Here is a 9,556-nt window from a genome sequence, read left to right on the forward strand (position 1 = left end):
ACAAGAAAATGGCAGAGATTGACAACAAGGTGGATTGCACTTATTCTGATCTTCTAACTCAACTTGCAACATTGGCTTCCAAAGTCAAGACTCTAGAGCACAACAAGGGCCACTGCAGTTCTCAAGCTCAAAGATCTTTACCAGGGACATCAGTTGCACATCAAACAGAATACTGCAATGCAATCCTCTCAAATGATGAGAATCATGCTGCTGTCCAAGAAATTGAGGATCTTCTCCATGGAAATGTCAAGTGAAAATTGCCTGACAAAAGATGATGAGGATGCCATCATAGATGAGTTTGAGTTCCTGTTCTGTGATCTCAATGAGGACATTGAGAAAGAAGGTGGGGAGGCAGCTTGTTTTGATATGATAAAGAATGATTCTGAGATCGCTGAAGGAAAGGATCAGAGAATGGTTCAAGGAAGGACAACTTATGGAGTCTCTAGCACTGGTTCAACAAGGGTGAAACCCAAATCTATTCCCAAGCTAGGCAACCCAGGAAAGTTCTCCATCTCATGCTCTCTTGGAAACTTGAAAGTGGAGAATGCATTGTGTGATTCTGGATCAAGCATCAGTGTAATGTCTTTAGACATGGTGGAGAGATTAGGGATCAAGAGTCTTAAGCATCACCCAATGTCAATCACCTTTGGAGATTCATCCTCAAAGAAGCCATATGGAATCCTTGAATATTACCCATTGAAGATTGGTGAATGCACAGTTCCAACTGATTTTGTAGTCATGAAGATGAAAAAGACCAAAGAGCTACCTCTTCTGCTTGGAACTCCATTTCTGAACACCACAGGAGCAAGGATGGACTTTGATACTCAAAGAGTGGTGCTTACTAAGGTAGATGCTGAAGTATCTTATCCCCTTAAACCTCCTCTTGCTGGATTTTGTGGAGTTATATCTGATGATTCTGATGAGTTGAAACGCTATGGGATGATGTATGAGGGGAGTATGGGAACTATAGAAGAAGCTCAACCCCTTGCATCTGTTGAGAAGAAGAAAGAGTCCCTCATAGGACCTGATCTTGAGTTTGAAGGGGATTTCTTTAGTGATGATGAAGCTTGCTTGAAATCTCTATCTCCTACACCAAGTGAGAAGGAGATCAGCAGCAACAAAAGCAATGGTTCAGGGTCTCAAGACAAGAACCCAACAAGCACCAAATCATTCACTCTTGGGTCTTCTTCTCAAGTTTTAACTCTCACTCCTTGGAAGTTTGATGGTAGAGCTGTAGAATACAAGGTTAAAGGAAATGGAAGATCAAGACCATTTGCCAAAGTCAGAGCTATCCTCACACCAGAGTTCAAAGACAAAGGATCTGTTGGTGTCCAAAAGCTGATGAACAAGGACCTCATGCTTGAATTCATGGACAAGACAAGGAGCATCAAAACTCCTCCTCTCCCTCACTAAAAAGAGTGTAAGAAGTCAAACTTAGTGATTTAAAACAAAGTGCACTTGGGAGACAATCCCATGTTTATCTTTGTAAATATTCTTTAGATGCTTTCTTTTGCCGTTTTAAGGATGTTTTGATGTCTTGCTTAAGTGTGGACAGGTTTCTGAGGTGTTTAGGAGCTGCCATAAGGATAATGGACCCAAGAAAAGCTGAGAAATCGTGTGAGGAATGCATTCACACCGAGGTGATTTCACTCGCTGCATTTACTCGGTGTAACAACGTTCAAAAGCTGAAGAAATATCGATCTCATACACCAAGCAAGTGGTGGTCGGTGTGGAACAAAAGATGGCCAAGGATGCCTCACACCAAGGTCATTTCACTCGGTGCAAGAGGTCGGTGTGGAACAAAAGATGGCCAAGGATGCCTCACACTAAGGTGATTTCACTCGGTGCAAGAGGTCGGTGTAGTCAATTCTCCAGCCCCATCTCTCAGTCCTTGAGAAGGTAACACTCCATCCTTGTAAATATGCATCTAGCTTAGTTTATTTTCTATTTGCATTTTGTAATTCTGCTTTGCACTTCTCCTTCATGCTTTTATAACACAAGGGACTGTGTTATCTAAGTGGGGGGGAGGGGTTTTGTGTCTACTAATCATGTTTGTTCTTTTCTTATTTTCCTTTTCACTTTGAGTCTCATTTTGCATTCATCTAAGTGCATTAAAAAACAAAAAAAAACAAAAAAATTGAAAAATCTGAAAAATTTTCACAAAAAAAAATGTTCATGTAGCTGCATTCACATTTTAGGATTGAGTCTAGCTTGCATCATATAGGTTGCATCTTGCTGGGAGTAATGATAGTTTTTCCTTGAGAGTATATCACTTTGAGAATTTGGACCAAATATGCTTGTGAAAAGATTTCTGTGCTTGCAAAGCTTGAAATGATCTAAATCTGAGGAGCAAGTTTGAATTGAACTCAACTCTAATAAGTGAAAACCTTGCACTTGACTTGAAACTATCATTTGGTGCATTGTTTGAATAAGCTTGTGGATACCAATATACATATTTGAGCTAGAATCTTGTTTTTACCATCCTCTTCCTCAGCTCAAATAGCTGAATCTGCATAATAGATCAGTTTTCCTCACCCTGAACCCATCCTTCTTTCAAGCCAATTGTTTGTGTGTGATTGAGAGGCCACCTTGGACCAAACTTAGCAGAAAGTGTTAGGTTTAGGGCGACAAGGGCAAGTCTCATTGAGTGTCAAGTTCCATCATCAAGGAGCTGAGAGATTTGACGAGAACTAAGTGTGGGGGAATACTTGTTGGTGAGTGGAAAAGGAGAGATGAGTGGAAACAAAAGGAGAGTGGTGAGAACTAGGGGATAAAAAAAGAAAAGAAATCAGTCTTGGAAGTTTTGAGTCAAAGAAAGTGAGCTCTAGTGTTTTGGAAAGAAAGAGTCTAGCCTCTAAGTGAAAGAAAAAGAAAAGAAGTCAAAGAGCTCAAATGTTCTAAAAAAAGAAAGAAAAAGAGGCTAGAGGTTACAAAAGATAGTGAAAAAGAGCTGTGTAAAGTTTGAACTCCAAGACTTGTGTATGAAAAGGAAAAGAGAATCCCCTAGTGAGAGAAGAATGAGTGTGAAAAGTAAGCAAGTGAGGAAACTTTGAGTAGAGTGTGGGGTGGGATGAGTCCTTGCCCTTGTATGCATATGTTGCCTTTTACCTTTAGCATTCTGACAAAGTTTGGTCATTCATAGAGAGATCCTTTTGCTGCATTGAACCCACTCAGGCATTGATGAGCTCATTTTAGTCTCATAACCTCACCCTAGCCAAACTCTGTTTGTTTAAACAATGCATCATTTGATCCACTTGGTAAAAAGCTTAATGAATGTTAAAGAGTTGAGGATTGCATTTTTAGGATTGCATTTTGTCGAAGTGTGGGGGAGTTGATATACTCATATTTTGTGGACAAGTGTGGGGGAGTTGATATACTCATATTTTGTCATGTTTAGGATTGCATTTTTGTCGAAATATTGAGTCTCATGCATACATTTAGGTAGTTTTACATATATTTGTCTTTGCTTTTGTCTTTAGTTAGGAATTGCATTAGGTCCTAGAGAGTTTTGCACTTTTGGAGTGTTTACAGGTCATTTGGGGCTAATTGGGAGCAATTGGGACAAAAGCCATGGAGAGACCATCAACTTATGTGCATCAGACTCGGACAAGTGTTATGAAGCCGACAATCCCTCAACTATATCACCTAAAAAGGAGGACTTTGACCAGGATTCAGCCTCTGTGGTCTTCATACCGAATCAAAAAGGTCGAGTCTAGTTTCCAGAACAGTTAAGATCTGCCTATTTGGTGTTGTGAGATGAAAGTTACGGCGATAAGAAGCAGTACATGTCTCTGAGCGGATAAAGGACCAAAGCAACGCGCATCAAAGAACCGGTGGAACGGAGCCCTTGTCGACGTCATCTGAACCCAAACCCTTCACCAAAGTTGGAGCTGAAGGAGCCATCTGGCTCATGGAGTTGACCTATCAAGCTTTGGACCAGTTAGCAAGGAGTTATGAAGGATTTTGTGCAAGCGGTCTACATTCATATCGAGAAGGAGTACCGACCAAAATCAGGTCTGTATTACCTTGGAACCTTGACGATTTTGGCTGGCTTTTGGAAGCCAAAATGCCGAAGAAATATCTACGTCCTGCACCGACTGAATCCTGCTCGGTATTGATCCCCTGAAGCTATCCTTAACGCCACACCAAGGTGAGTTCAGCCGGTGTAGCGCCTCGGTGTAACCACTCTCAGATGGCCGAAGAAATATCGATGTCTGCACCGGTCAAAATCACCTAGATACATTCTCGGTTCATGACGTTTTTGTGGGCCTTTTTAGGGCCAAAACCTAGTTTGTCCTAGGTTGGCCCAGCAAGAAACCCTACCTATATATATGTTTTAGGCATTTTCCAGCAGACTAAGCTTTTATTCTCATTTCTCTTGGCCTCTTTTGTGAAAACCCAGATTTTGTTAAGAGATATCTCAAGGATTTAATCAATCTAAAGTTGTTTCTTATCATCTTCTCTTCTTATCTTTGCTTCTAATCATGTTTAACATCACCTCTTGCAAAAGATTAGGTGTGTTAAGCTTCTAGGTGTGTAGATTAGGGTGCTTAGATGTTTGATTTGTGATGTTTAAGTTCTAGATTCTCATTTCCTTTTCCTTAGTTAGCTGCTCTTAATGCCAGATTTCCTTGAGAAAGTGAAATCTGGGTTCATAGGCATTTCATGCACCAAAAGTGTTTGATGAAATGCCTGAATGAGCTAACTTAAGGGTTTATGTTTTGAATGCCATGGGAATGTTTGTTTGAAGCATAAATGACATATTAGAACTGTTTATTAATGCATATTGATCATCATTACCAGTAATGAGAGTTAGGTTTGAATGCTGATTGATATAGTGATCATTGTCTTGGGAAAGAAATGGTCTTGCTTTGAGTTCTAAGTTGATTGGAATTTCAGATCATGTGATGTTTGCTTTATCTTTCTGTATAAGATTCAGTCTTTCTTAGCTCTTATTTTGATGCACAAAGAGGCTATTTGGTCATATTAGACTTGGAACCTTATGCTTGTTGATTGCTTATTCACTAATGGGAATTAGTCTTGATTAAGTAATTTGCAAAGGGATTTCTGTCATGAGAATGAATTAATCTGAATTGGAAGTCTAGACTAAAGATTTGCAAGTGTTGCATTGTTTGCTTAGCATCATGAATTAACATTTGAAGCACCCTGATCAATGATCACATCTAGAGGTTTAGCTTTATCTTTATTTGAATTTGAGTCTTTGCTTGTTTGTCTTGCTTGTTTAGTTCTTAATTACTGCTTGTTTGTTCTTGCTTGTTATATTATATGCTTTTAGATAATCTTGGTTACCAACTCATCTGCTTATTAAACTTGGATTAAGAAATGATCCTCATAGTCAGACTTGTCTAGAATCTCTCCATTTGGATTGACCCTCAAGTGCTACATTACAAGAGGTTAATTGATCTTAGTGGGCTAAAAACATATTATCAGTAGCAGGCGCCGGTTCGGCATCAGTTTCAGTCAGCACCTGTTCACCAGCAGCCACAGATGGGGTCAGATATGGTTGGGATTCTACAACAGCTGCTTCAGGGTCAACAAGTGTTTGCAAGTCAGTATGAATCTATGCACCAAGACATCAAGGAATTGAAGCAAAATCAGGCCTCTAGCTCAAGGAACCAAGGCCAACTACCTGGTAAGCCGGAACCAAACCCCAAGGAGTATGCTAAAGCCATTACACTGAGAAGTGGCAAAGAGCTACCAGCTGTAGAGTACAACAATGTGATCATTGAGGACAATGATCAAACTGAGGGGGAGGCAGCCTTAAAAGATGATCAAGTTGCTGAAAGATCAAGGAAAGAAAAGGGTAAAGAGGTGGAAAAGGAACCTGAACCAGAAAAGCTATATGTTCCACCACCTCCATACCAACCCAAGCTCCCATTTCCAAGGAGATTCAAGAAGCAGCTTGTAGACAAGGCAAGAGCTGTATTTGAGAATGCTCTCAATGAGACACCACTCACAATGCCTCTAATTGAAGCATTTCTAATGATGCCAAAGCTGGGTAAGTTCTTAAAAGATGCTATTCTGAACAAGACTAAAGAGCTTCAAGGTATGGTGGTATTGAGCCATGAGTGCAGTGCCATTATTCAGAGAAAGTCAATTCCAAGGAAGTTAACTGATCCAGGGAGCTTCACACTCCCTTGTGCTATAGGTCCTCTGATGTTTGCTGGATGTCTCTGTGACTTAGGTGTATCAGTAAGCTTAATGCCTTTCTCCATTGCCAGAAAGCTGGGCTTTAGAACTTTTAAGCCAGCAAGAATCACCCTTGTCCTTGTTGATAGATCAGTGAGGTTACCTGTTGGAATGCTAGATGATCTGCCAGTAAAGATAGGTGGTCTTGAAGTGCCTACAGACTTTGTGGTGCTAGAGATAAATGAGGAACCAGTTGACCCTCTTATTTTAGGAAGGCCATTCTTAGCCACAGCAGGAGCAATTATTGATGTAAGAGGAGGCATAATTGAGCTTTAACTTGGTTCTGAAAGGCTGAAGTTTGATGTTAATGAAATGCTGAAGAAGCCAACAATAGAAGGGCAAGTCTTCTATGTTGAGACCATGGATGAGCTTTCTGATGCGCTTTTAGAGGAGTTAAACACAGAAGATCATCTTCAGATAGCTTTAACAAAAGAACATGGAGACCATGGCTATCTTGATGATGAAACTTTGGAGCTCATGAAGCTTTTAGACTCTCACAAACCAGAGGGGAGCACCAGTTCTTACTTGAACTTGCACTATGAAGGTTCAGAGGCTAAAGAAAACCGGTTTAGAAGCTCAATTGTGTCAAGACCTTGCATTCATATCGACCAGTATTCACTCGGTGTGGGGGATGACAAAATGCCGAGAATATATCGACCAGCCACAACGAGCAACATGAGGTTGGTGTCTTAGAATTCTGTTCAAGGAGACAAAGTCTTGACCCACACCGAGGTGTATTCAGTCGGTGTGCAAGCTCGGTGTGAGAATGTTCAAAACGCCGAAGAAATATCGACCTCCCACACTGAGCAAAATCAGGTCAGTGTGAACATGACGGCCAAGGAGGAAATGGGTTCTCAAGGGGGTTTTGAGGGTGTTCAGAGGCAAGACAACAATGCTGAGGGTGAATCACAAGGAGAACAGCCACAACATGCCTCTCAAACAGCTTGGGAAAGAGATTGGGATGCAAACAAAGCACCTCAAGTGGAACTCAAACCTCTTCCCAAGGGGCTCAGGTATGCTTTCTTAGGTCTCAATGAGTCTTATCCTGTCATTATCAATGATATGCTGTTAGAGGACCAAGAGCATAGGTTGTTAGAAGAGTTGAGGAAACATAGGAGAGCCATTGGCTACTCTCTGGATGACATAAAGGGTATCTCACCCTCCCTATGCACTCATAAGATTCACTTAGAAGAAGAGTCAATGTCATCCATAGAGCACCAAAGGCGTCTCAATCCCAACTTAAAAGAGGTAATGAAGAAAGAGATTCTCAAACTCCTAGAGGCTGGGATAATTTATCCAATCTCAGACTCCTAGAGGCTGGGATAATTCACCAGACCATGTAGTGCCCAAAAAGGGGGGAATGACAGTAATAAGGAATGAGAAGGAAGAGCTGATAGCTACTAGGACTATAACTGGACACAGGATGTGTATAGACTATAGAAAGCTCAATGCAGCCTCTAGGAAAGACCATTTTCTTTGCCATTTATTGACCAAATGCTAGAGAGGCTTGCAAACCATCCCTTCTTTTGTTTTCTAGATGGTTACTCTGGATTCTTTCAAATCCCCATAGATCCAAGAGACCAAGAGAAGACCACATTTACTTGCCCTTATGGGACATTTGCATACAGGCGCATGCCTTTTGGCCTTTGTAACGCCCCTGCCACATTCCAGCGATGCATGATGCATATATTCTCTGACATCATTGAAGAGAAGGTGGAGGTCTTCATGGACGATTTTTCTGTCTACAGTTCCTCCTTCTCCGATTGTCTTTCTAACTTGTCGCAGATCTCTGAGAAAGGTATAGAGGTTGACAAGGCTAAGGTGGCAGTCATGATAAATTTGGAGCCTCCAAGTTCAGTGAAAGGCATAATGACTTTCTTGGGGCATGCTGGTTTCTACAGAAGATTCATCAAAGATTTCTCAAGAATAGCCAGACCTTTGACAAGTCTGTTGTGTAAAGAGGTTGACTTTATCTTTGATGCTGAATGTGAAGAAGCCTTCAAAATGATCAAGGTTGCATTAGTCAGTGCACCTATTGTTCAGGCTCCAGACTGGTCCCTTCCTTTTGAGGTTATGACTGATGCTTCAGACTATGCAGTTGGAGCTGTTCCTAGTCAGAGGAAGGACAAGAAGCTTCATGTCATCTACTATGCCAGCAGAACCCTTGATTCTGCCAAGGAGAAGTATGCTACCACAGAGAAGGAAATGTTGGCCATAGTCTTTGCATTTGATAAATTCAGAAGCTACCTGGTGGGATCAAAAGTCATTGTGTATACTGATCATGCAGCCCTCAGGTATGTAATGACAAAGAAGGACGCCAAGCTTAGAATCTTGAGATGGGTCTTCTTACTTCAAGAGTTTGATATGGAGGTACAAGACAAGAAGGGTATAGAGAATGGAGCTGCAGCCATCTCTCTAGGTTAAGAGTGGACTCTGAAGTCCCTCTAAATACAGTCTCCCTGAGGAATCATTGATAGTTCTCAAATCTTATTTGGAGTTTGAAGAAGTGGATAGCACCCAAGAGAGGAGAATGCCTTGGTTTGCTGACATTGTGAACTTTCTTGCTTGTGGAGTGGAACCACCAGAGCTTGATGCTTACCACAGAAAGAAGTGCTTCAAAGATATCCAGAGATACCATTGGGATAAACCTTACTTGTATGTCCTGAACAAAGATCAGCTGTATAGAAGGTGTCTTGCTGAAGAGGAGATGCAACCTGTGTTGCAAGAGTGCCATGGATCAGCTTTTGGGGGTCACATGAGAGCATTAAAGACTGTGGCCAAGGTTCTTCAGAGTGGGTTTTGGTGGCCTACTATGTTCAAGGACGCTCAAAGGTTTGTTTCAGCATGTGATGCCTGTCAGAGGCATGGGAACATTTCAAAGAGGAGTGAGATGCCTTAAAATCCAATATTTGAGGTTGAAATTTTTGATTGTTGGGGAGTGGATTTTATGGGGTCTTTCATCTCATCTTATGGGAATCAGTATATATTAGTGGCTGTGGACTATGTATCCAAGTGGGTTAAGGCTATTGCTTCCCCTACCAATGATTCCAAGGTAGTGGTCAGGTTGTTCAAGAACATAATCTTCCCAAGATTTTGAGTACCCATGGTTGTTATTTCTGATGGAGGGTTTCATTTTGTGAACAAAACCTTGGAGGGGTTGCCGAAGAAGCATGGAGTGAAACATAAGGTAGCTACTCCTTATCATCCTCAAACTAGTGGCCAGGTTGAAGTGTCTAATAGACAAATTACGGCCATTCATGAGAGGACTGTTAGCTTAAGCAGAAAAGATTGGAGCAAAAGGCTGGATGATGCATTGTGGGCTTATAGAACAGCCTTTAAGACTCCA

This window comes from Eutrema salsugineum, unplaced genomic scaffold, assembly GCF_000478725.1.
Source record: "Eutrema salsugineum unplaced genomic scaffold, Eutsalg1_0 scaffold_4, whole genome shotgun sequence".
NCBI lineage: Eukaryota > Viridiplantae > Streptophyta > Magnoliopsida > Brassicales > Brassicaceae > Eutrema > Eutrema salsugineum.